This window comes from Acartia tonsa, chromosome 1 (genome assembly GCF_053477335.1).
Source record: "Acartia tonsa isolate MP-2025a chromosome 1, ASM5347733v1, whole genome shotgun sequence".
Taxonomy (NCBI): Eukaryota; Metazoa; Arthropoda; class Copepoda; order Calanoida; family Acartiidae; genus Acartia; species Acartia tonsa.
In genome coordinates this window covers 11,256,543-11,267,351 of record NC_137260.1, presented here as the reverse complement: position 1 = coordinate 11,267,351, position 10,809 = coordinate 11,256,543, and the positions used below count along the sequence as shown (strand labels likewise).

At 33.6% G+C, this 10,809-nt stretch overlaps 1 long non-coding RNA gene across 1 annotated transcript; it reads right to left on the bottom strand.

Annotated features, from left to right (window-relative positions):
* Window positions 1-7,381: 7,381 nt before the first annotated feature.
* On the bottom strand, window positions 7,382-10,592 carry LOC145332182 (uncharacterized). The gene is made up of 4 exons (XR_013884076.1): window positions 10,448-10,592; window positions 10,157-10,210; window positions 9,479-9,616; window positions 7,382-7,496 (listed from the first exon to the last, which is right to left on the bottom strand). It is a non-coding gene; the product is annotated as an uncharacterized LOC145332182 (long non-coding RNA).
* Window positions 10,593-10,809: the final 217 nt, after the last annotated feature.

Below are 10,809 nucleotides of genomic sequence, written 5' to 3'. Positions count from 1 at the left end.
GTTTGAAGGAAAAACTACCTTTGCCGATAATTCTGTCGGCCTCTTTCATCATCTCCTTGGCTTCTGGCTTCGATCCTGCTCCCGAAATAACGTCATCTATGAAGCTGTGCTTCTCAAGCTTGACTGCAACTGGAATCTGAGGTAACTTGAATTCCTCATCAGGGTAGGTAGGTATTGGTGGCTCCTTCCATAACTCAGGTTTAGCAACAATTTCACTACCGTTTATCTGCCCCTCTCCATACATCTCCTTGACCTCTGCTTCACTCTTTCCGCCGAACAGGCGGGACGTCAACTTCAGGGCTGTAACTGCCAAGTTTCCCGCGGCCAACTCGCCGAAATTCACAACTTTGGTCAGGTAAATTTCAAGAGGACCGTCTGGCGTCGGGGAAAATAAAACTCTCTTCATCTGGCTGTCGAACTCTGTGGCCAGGATGGAGTTATAAAACTTGGAAATATCCGCGGTTATACCAACCTTGTAACCGCGGAAAAGCATCAAATGATAAAAAATCTTCTGCATTGGCGGCGGGCCTCCCAGCATTATGTTATTAAAACTGGTACCCTTGAACGTCAGAGAACTATTTGCACACAATCGCATGGGTGTGGAACTTGAATCCTCCTTGAAAGCAACCACTATTGATGAACAAGACTTAGGTCCTTCATACTGCAATTCTTCAGGCGTGGCTTTTTGAAAAACGCCTCTTCTTATGGCGTCGTTGAATACCTCCACATACATTCCATAGGTACCTTCCTTGACCATCCTGGCACGATCCTTTTCAGCAATTTTGCGGGCTAAACTCTCATTGTAGGGTAAAGTGTGAGGATCTTCAATATAAGCATATTGACCTGTCCACTTGTTGGACTGCAAGTCTAGTGTTAAACCTGCCTCAATTATCCTCTGCCTCTCACGCTGGTCCCAGGTAGTGCCGTCGGCCATAGCCTTGCACTCTTGACAAGCAGTACATCCTGGACAAAGTGCCTGCGGCTGTATGCCAAACGATTCAGACGTCAGAAAGTCTGGCAAAGTGCCTCCACTGACACTGACAGCCTTATAAGCCGACTTTTGATCTCCAGCTCCACCATCAGCACTCGTACAGATAAAACCACTACCAAAAATGGTTCGCCACAACATAGACTGGCCCACTTTCTGGTAGGTTGAAGGAAACACGTCAGGATGTGTATTTCCAATGATGATATCTAAGCCTCCACTAATATATGTAAACCTTTCTGGCGGCATTTTAAATATCTCGGCGGCAGTTTCGGGGTGGACCGAGCGCATCTCGTTGGCCCCGCCGAGGGTAGGCATAACAGCTGCCTCAAACTCCCTCAGATTGCCGTCCCTATCCTTCAGATAAAACACAACGTTGCGGCAGGAAGACTCACTGCCATCAGCTACAGAAATAGTTGTATATCTGCCAGTAGATTTCAGCTTCAACTTGTTGGATAACTTCTCAGACACAAGTGGCAAATTTGCCCCGGAGTCAAACATTACCGTGGCGTGGCAGGTGCCGCCGCCAGGTGCTACAACAGGAACTAACTGAAGTAAGAAGGTACAGGGGCTGGGTGCAGAACTTGACTTGTAGACTGTATTCACACCAGCACTAGCCTCATGGAGTAACCTGGAATGGTATCTGTCGCAATTATTTGTACCACAAACACCAAGCTTATCAGATTTATTACACTTGTCAGCAGTATGGCCGTCACACAAGCAGAGTTCACATAACTTCTTCTGCTGGACAACTTTCTTTCGGTCAACCACATCCATCTTCTTAAACGTGAGGCAACGGAAAATCGGGTGTTTCTCCTTGCAGCTCTCCACAGGACATGCACTGTTCCACTTGGAAGCCTTGTCCTTCCCAGCCTTCCCATTCTTATTGTCGCTGCGGCCAGATACTTGCGCGGCGGCAGCTCTGTCACGATTTCTCTTGCCGGCGCCACTGTCATAGGACATATCACCGGCCAACATGGCACCCCTGGTCCTCTCCAGCAGTTCTACAATCTTCTGGATGTTTGGTTGGTTCATGCTACCTAGCTCCATCATAATTTTGTCTCTCAAATTTTCAGGGCACTTGTCTTTAAAAATATGAATAAGAGTTAGGTGATTGTAATCCTTGGCTGCAGAGCCAACGATGGTTTCTACCTCCTGCATCATGCTCTTGAAGGTAGCAATTGCGCTAACCACGTCCACAGGTTTATCCACAGGTTTCATCTTGTTCAACTTAGTTAAAATCCTCATGAACCGGCGAGTGTTTGATAAAAACATCTGATCAAGAAACGCCCATTGTTCATTATGATCTCTAATCGCTGACACTTGCTTGCGTAGTTCCGGGTTGGTTATCACCTTCTCCATACACAACATCAGACTTAACCTCTGGTCAGCAAATCCATAACCAGAACATAGATCTTTAAAGACCTGTTTAAAGTTTGGGTAATCCGTGTCAGTACCGTCGAACGACGGCAACAAACTGTTGTCCCAGCGCCCATACTGCGGGTTGGAACTCCGAATATCCACGGCAGACATACTTCTGGAGAGCATGGCAGGTGTCCCACTCTCATCCAGGTTAGATGAACGACGTTCCATCTCTCTAAGCCTTCGGTACATATCACGTACTTCTTGGCGCAACTCCACGGAAATTTTAAGCACTCCCATGTCCATCTTCACCTTCTCAATGACGTCGAGGTTCCTGGCGACAGTGCTTGACCTCGCGTCGTCTGAATCATTGTCAAGCCAGTACAGAATTTTTGTACACTGCTCCAACGACGCATAAACTTTATCTGCAACAGTTTTCTGCTCACTAGCTTCATCCAAATCACGCTTAAACTCGCGCAGCTCACTAGTCTCCACGGCAGGTTTTAGACTTTTTATTAGGTCAGATTGGTCCTTGACCTCACTAAAAATGTCACGAATTGATTTTACAGTCACATTTTCACATGAACTAAAACTTTGGCAGGCTTTTAGATTGTCATAAAACACTTTTAACTGCTCATCAAAAACTTCTAGCCTTTCACTGCCAATAGCGATAGCTCGCTCAATTTTCTGCTTTTTGGTTAGTGGCATATTGATTCACTAGGTACTTATTTCACAGAAAAATTGTCACAGTTTATTGCATCAATAATTCACTGGATGCTATTGATCTCTTGATGAATGCTAACGCCTATTCATCAGATACTTTGAAATTGTCTCAACCATGACACTTTGGTTGAGCTTGACTTCCGAATTAGCGGGAAGTTCACGAGATCAGTTGGCGAACATACAAACCCCCAATACCAGGAACCATCAAGTTTCAACAGCAGGTTTGAATATAGATTTATTGATGAAATTATTTCAAAGACCTGAAGCTCTTATGGTTTCAAATCCCTGATATACTAGGGTCGTTCACACACTATGAGACCAATGATAGGCCCAATTTTGTTCTCCGAAATCTTCACACTCCCATATCTCATTCAAAAGTAAAGAACGTGCGCATCAAAATAAACAAAACAATCCATGCCGCGCCACATTATGAAAGGAAAGCCATGAAAAGACGACATTTGCGCTTAGTTTTAGGTTAATGATAAGGAATTTAATTTCGAACTTGATAAACACAAAGCTTCCTCGAAAAGAGGTTAAGACATATTCCTTTGGGCTATCTAACATACGTAAAAAGATTCTATTTGGTAAGCAAATTATTTAGCTGTTTCGAGAATATTTAAAATGTTTATTGAGGTTGTATTTGGTTGGATTATCCCTCTGATAAATTGCCATGGTGTCGACCAAACCAAAATCACACACTGTAAAAAATCACGTAGTTTTTAATCTTGATATTAATAGGGGAAAGGAACTATTTTAGTTTAAAAATACAAAAAAATATCAAAAATGTTTTTTTGTGCAAAGTTCAAACAAACGAGCATAATAATTTTTAATATTCTTTTATCTAATACTTGTGGTAGAGCCATAGAATCTAGAGGCTCTGCATTCCAAAGCGTAGGGATTGGCAAAAAAATACCCTAAAACCATCCTAAGACTAAAATCTGAAAAATAGGATAGAATAACAACAACCCTGGAACCAATCTGAAGCTTACCTAAAATGGAGAATTCAATCAGTTGAGTAGTTTTAAAAATCTTAAGCTACAGGCAAAAAAAGGCATACTACTTTAATATGATTTTTGGTTCAAAATAAAAAAGTACATTTTTTCAGTTTAAAAAGTTTTATTTGTCCCACACCCCTCTACAAGCATTAATCCTGCCTGCCATACCTGTCTCTTTAGATCCCTAAACCAACACACATTGCTTTTAATCTCACCATTTTTCAACAGCGAAGCTTTTCTACAATGTCTCTATATCAGAAAGGATTGAACTGCGTTTATCAATTTTTGTCATTACACAGAAGCTCTTTATAGTGTTTATAAAATAAATTACGTCTTACAATACAAATGACCTATTATGGGCCAAAACACAGACTAAATTACCAATGGCAAGCTAGTCTACACATTAATTGACCAATGGTAGGCCAGTATACAGTCATTTATTATAGGCGCTATGAAAAGCTTCCATTACACATACACATTAAGATTCCATAAAAAATAACTTCTTGTTAAAATAGTGTAATATAAACGAAGAAAATCTACAAACTTGAAAATGGCGATTATTTTACAGTTAAGGTAAAAAATATTTATAAATCTATAAATGTTTATTACTGTCTAATTTCTATGAATGTGGTCATCCTTGTTAATCCTAGGAATCGCCATTTTAAAGCATATAATCACGGCGCATTTTATCATCCATACATTAAAGCATTAACAAATAGAGGTGTCCAGTCAATATTACAAATAAATAGTTTTTGTGGTATTATCCTCTTAGGAAATTTTTCTCAAAATTTGAAAATTTTATACCGGCCCCCCCCCCACACAGAAAAACGACCCCGTGCCCTGCCTAGCCGCGGGCGCTCGGCCCTCTAGCCATATAACATAACCTAGCCTTACCTAACCCAGTCACTTAAACGGGGGGGGGGGGGGTGGGGTGGTGGGGGGGTATTAAATTGAAAAAAATTGAAGAAAAAAATTCCTAAGAGGATAACGCCGTTTTTGTTTATTATTAAGATAGCTTTTCTGTCAATGACATCTTATAATATCTTTGACGATGCCATGTCGTGTCGGCGTAATATCATTAACCTAATTCTTCAGAACTAACCAAGCAGAATTGCTAAAATAACACAAAATTTAATGTTGTTTTGCATGCCAACTCGAAATGGTTTGTGTAAGCCTAAAAGCTTCATGAAGGAAGGCTAATCAAATATCCATTCACATTTTAGGTGACGTTAATACTGGTATACACATTTTTAAAAAGCTTAATATGTTTGAAATCTTTTAGTTACTCATTTGTTCAATGTAAGGGTTAACCATATTATCTAGTGTCTATTAAAGTTATTTCCTCATTATATGAATAAATAACCAGAAAAAATCAACAATACCCAAATAAAAAACTATCTATTCTTTACAATAAATAATTTTCATAAAATTAAAATTATTTTATTAGCATAATTGGTTTCTCATTATTTCCTCATTATATGAATAAACTAGAGTTGGCTCAATATAACTATATCGCTATTGGCTAGTTTTCTATAAGTACATATATATTTATCATTTCTCAATAAATCAATTTTCCTCCCCCGCCATTACTATCTAAAAGAGAGAAGTAAATATTTATTAATTTAAATGATTTTAAAAAGATTTTTTCAATTATATTTTTTTCACATTACCATCACCAAAGGGTTAATATGATTAAAATTTTTGTTTTAATATTTTAACACAAAGGAAGTGTCGCCACAATCGAATTCTTTTAAAATAGAGTTTTCTTAGATTTACTCTATTATGAACGTATATTTTTTATTTATGAAATAAGGATTAAATACTTCAATGTAATTCAAATATCTACATTCTACATGAAGTGAAAAACTTAATTCATTCCATAAACAAATAGAATAAAGGTAATATCGCTTTGGTCAATGAGATTTTATTATGGATTATTGGAGCACTATGAGTTTTAAACACTTTACCAATGGAAGACTCGAGCTTGTTTATAGACGTTTATTTCCTATATAGATCTGTCATGGATCTTGATGCAATAAAGCAGGCCATTTTGTAAATGTTAAAAATTGGAAGATTTCATTAAATAAAAGTAATCGCAATTATACTTAGTAAATAACCAAAAAAAATCAACAATACCCAAATAAAAAACTATCTATTCTTTACAATAAATAATTTTCATAAAATTAAAATTATTTTATTAGCATAATTGGTTCAACTGGATTACAGTGGGTATTTTAAGCATATTTTAAATCATTTTAAGTCATGTTTAAAATCACGGCTACGTATATCTTCTTAGTATTTTTGCTTATGACACCGAACCTTCGCATCTAGGACATCGTGAGGAACACCTCAGGCAAGATCATCAGTAAGTTCACCTATCCTGATAGAATGCAAAGAATTATAAATATTATTGGACAAAAAGAATTTTTTGAAATTTGGATAAGCGGCATATATATATTAATTAAAATCGCAAATTTCATAATAAGTATTAGATAACTTTATCAGTCTTAGGTTTCGAAAATATAATCTGAAATCAATAAATATGAAATCAATAAATATGAAAAATTATAGATTTCTACTGAAGTTTAGTTATACAATCATATCTACAAAGTACATAACACATAAACAAAAACAATCATAACTATAATAAAAACAAGTTTTTAATTCTATACAACATATTTTATATTTATAGAATTTTTTCAAATGTATGATCTACTTTAAAAACAAATTTTTAACGTAATGTCTTAATTGATAAAAATATCCGTTTCAAAAAGATTTAAATTTTACAATAGGACTGAATTATGAACCAAATCTTTTACATGTAATATCTTCCTATCTTCAAAAAATTTATATGAGAAAATAGCGTTTTTAAAAATACTAGCGGCTTCGCCCCTAGCCTCTAGGGGCTTTGCCCCAAGAGGTGATAAAAAAATTAAGGCGAAATTCGTAAAAAATTAATATTTATTGTTTTTAGTGAGAGAATGTTGCTATTCTTTCATTCAAAATAAATGCTGGAATAAAAAATATTTTTGAACAAAGGACCATGGAAATCTTCTGCAAAAAAAAAAAAAAAAAAAAAAAAAAAAAAAAAATGGGGGGGGATTTTTTTGTTTTTGGGGGGGTTGGGGGTGTCCCACCCCCCAAGAAAATAGCTTAAAACCACCACAGGACCAATAGGTATATACCCTGAAGAGTAGAATCCGATCGGTTCAGTGGTTACCGAGATCTTAAGGGACAGACAGACGGACAGACGGTCAGACGGACAGACGGACAGACGGACAGACATCGTTCTACTTTGTATTATAGATTTCTACTATTGCCACAATATAAGATTTTATTTCATTATTTATCAGAATAAAAAATCAGAACTTATTACGATGTCATCAGGAATACCAAGGGATCCACTGAATTGGAATAAATATTCATGTGACCTGAAATAATCAAAAATTAAAATCTAATAAACTATCACAGTTTAATAAAAATCTTTTGAATAATGGTTATTAGTGTTTGATCCAATTTTGAAAACATTTTTTACAGAAAAAAATATTTTATTTTTCAAATTCAAACGTGAAATTTCAAAACAGCACAAATTTCTGACGTTTTCCAATTAGGTAATAATACGTCCAATCCCTTATAGTCCATAAAAGATTATTAGCTTTTAAAATTAATCTAGAATACTACTCCAATGATATTCAAGCCAATCAATACCATATGTACTAATACAATCTGTTAAATAATTTAATCTTAAGCATTTTATACAGATGTTTGATTAAGAAATAAAGTATAATAACACTATTTTAAATAGAGATTGTGAAAAAAAGGAAAAAATATATGTTTAATATACAATCTTTATCATAAAATTTTATAATATAGTTTGTATTTCCATAAATAATTGAATATTGCTTTTCAACCATATTTGGTGTATATCAATTGCACTTTGTTGTAGTCTAGGTGTTAAAACTTCCCTTTTTTAATATTAAACACGCATTTACATTATCTAAATGCTAATTAAAATTGTAACTTTTGAAGAAAAAATAAAGATTCAATTTTACATTTACTTCATGTAATGCACCAATCCATTCTCGTTCATTCAAGTCTAAATTAATTTCTTCCCTTTGACATTCTGTGCTAAACCACCATTTTTAATATCATTACATCTGCCCAAAGCACTATATACAAAATCAACATGTCTATTCACACTGTTATTTTGAATATCTAGCTTTTTATCGACAGAATTTAACTTTTTATTATTCAATTATTCAATTCAATGATCATACAACGAATTTAACGCAACAACTCACCATAATCAGGTAGGTATATTTTGGTCTAAAATTCCTCTTACTGTAATCAGATTTTGGAAACGAAACTTTTGATTTTTAAACAAAGAATATAAAACAGGCGTGTCTGGTATATATAAATGTTTTTAACGTGTCAAGTATACAATTGTCCCAAACCATTAAAAATAGGGTACATAGTTTTTAGAATTCCAGTTAATTTATATAATTCTCCATTTTTGACATTATGCCATTTTCATATCAATAAAATGTATTCTTAACAAATATTTTAGATCAAATAGGTATTTCGTCTGTATTTATAAATGAACATTTTTTTTATTAAAATCAAAAAGTAAACAATTCCAGTCTATTATTTTTACAGAGTGCAATGTACATTTTACTACCCATGCATTTTTAAAACTAGCCTTTTTTAATTTTTGATCTTCAGAAATTTACTTATGGCTTTATTATATGTCGTGCAATTACTACAACATTCTGTAAGCATTTTCATAAATAAATAACTTTCTCATTCATTTCAAAGGAGAAACTCAAATATTTTTGAAATTCATAATGCTAGGATTATTTTTAAAATCTCAATTAATATTTTGAACCTACAGGATGTATTAATCAATATACGAATTTAATGCCAACGTATAGGGAACTTTTTGTGCTAGTTTCTTTGTAAAACACGATTAGGTATAATATACTCTTAAAATTACTTAAATTCTACTTTTTTAAAATTCATCTACTAAATTTGATATCCAGATATAAAGTTTAAATTTAATTATCGACAAATGCAATTTGGAAAGGTAAAACACAATTAGGTATAATTTGCGTTTAAAATTAATTAAAATCCTACTTTTTAAAAATTTATCTATTTGTTTGAGTACCCAAATTTTGTTTTAATTTTGTAACGCACTTTAGTCAATTTGAAAAACATTCTATGGGGATTTCTAAGAAAATGGTATTTTATATCTATATTCAACAATACTTCAAACCGAATTTAATGTATTTAAATTATCAAAATGCAATAAGTTTTTGACATTCTCATTATAATTATAGGTAGTTCAGTTTCCAAATGATAGCAAACATAGTTTTACATAATTTCGTCCAATTTAAAAACTTAAAAATTTTCTTACCTTTTGTCTGATAAATCGAACTTAGCTTTAAGGTATCCCATGTAATTTGTTCCTCATGCTACCTTCCATCGTAGACACTGAATATGCAGGTTTGGCTGTTTATGAACTGGCATCGCTGATTTCCTACCAGAATGTTTCCTAAATTTAAGTGTTATGTACTCTATGAAGTTTTAGACTTTTAATTTCCAGTGTCCTATCTTTGTATTTAAACTTTCATTAAATAACCTTTTACTAATTTTGACCCAGGAGTATAAAATAACCAACAAGCGAAATAATTCTAAAATTATATTTAGAGGGCAAATGGAGGGGTTGTTAATTTTACGATGCGTTGCCCCCCAATGACAGCTAAAAAACACATAAGTTTCATGATTTTTTCCAAATTAATTTTGTTAATGGTATAAACTGAATTTAACCATCTTTTTGATCTTTATAAGAAAAATTAAAACCATTTCGAATTTTCATTTTTAGTTGTCCTATCCCTGTATGAATAACAAAAATTTCACAGCTCTCTTAATTAGATCGTAATAACTAGGTGTTGTAAATTTTAAATAAATATGTCTAATTTTTACTTTTGTATCTTACAAAGTATAAATTTCAACATGCACAAGATACTTATCTGAATTTCTCAAATCTTCCATCAATAAATAACCATTTTACTATAATAAATATCTTTCTCACCTGAGACTGTCTCGCCAACAGGCATCAGTCTCCAGGTAGATTCAAACGAAAATCCTACAACAAAAATTGTTGTATCTATTTTAATAAGCAGCAATGTCATAATCATACAAAAATACCATTATTAGAATTCCATCTAAGATCATTTTCATTCTTAATGTTTTTCAGAAAAACCAAAAATATTAAAAATACTTAATATTAGAGCCTTAAGTCTATAAAATTTAAAAATGATTAATTTAAACATTTAATCTTTCTTTTTTAGCTAAACTTTTAAAAAAAAATCTTAGTTTTTACCTTTTAGATTAACAATTTTCTCCATTTCAATGACAATGATAGAAACGACAAAAAATCTAATTTTATTTTTCACCAAAAATCAAAAATGGGTGGGAATAAAAGGGGGGGTAGCTATTGATATCTTCACCCACCGATTGTTGAAACCAGAATAACTGTGCTACATACAACTGTTCAGAAATTTCTATTTCAACCTTAACCCTTTACTACCTAAGCGATTATTTTATTTTTATTTTTAATTTTTTCTCAGTATAAAAACAAGGATAACATCATCTAAAAAGAAAAAAACGAGATATCAGACAAAAAAGACTATATGGATGCTTTTCTTATAATATTGGGTCTAATGTCCTAAGTATAAAAATTGA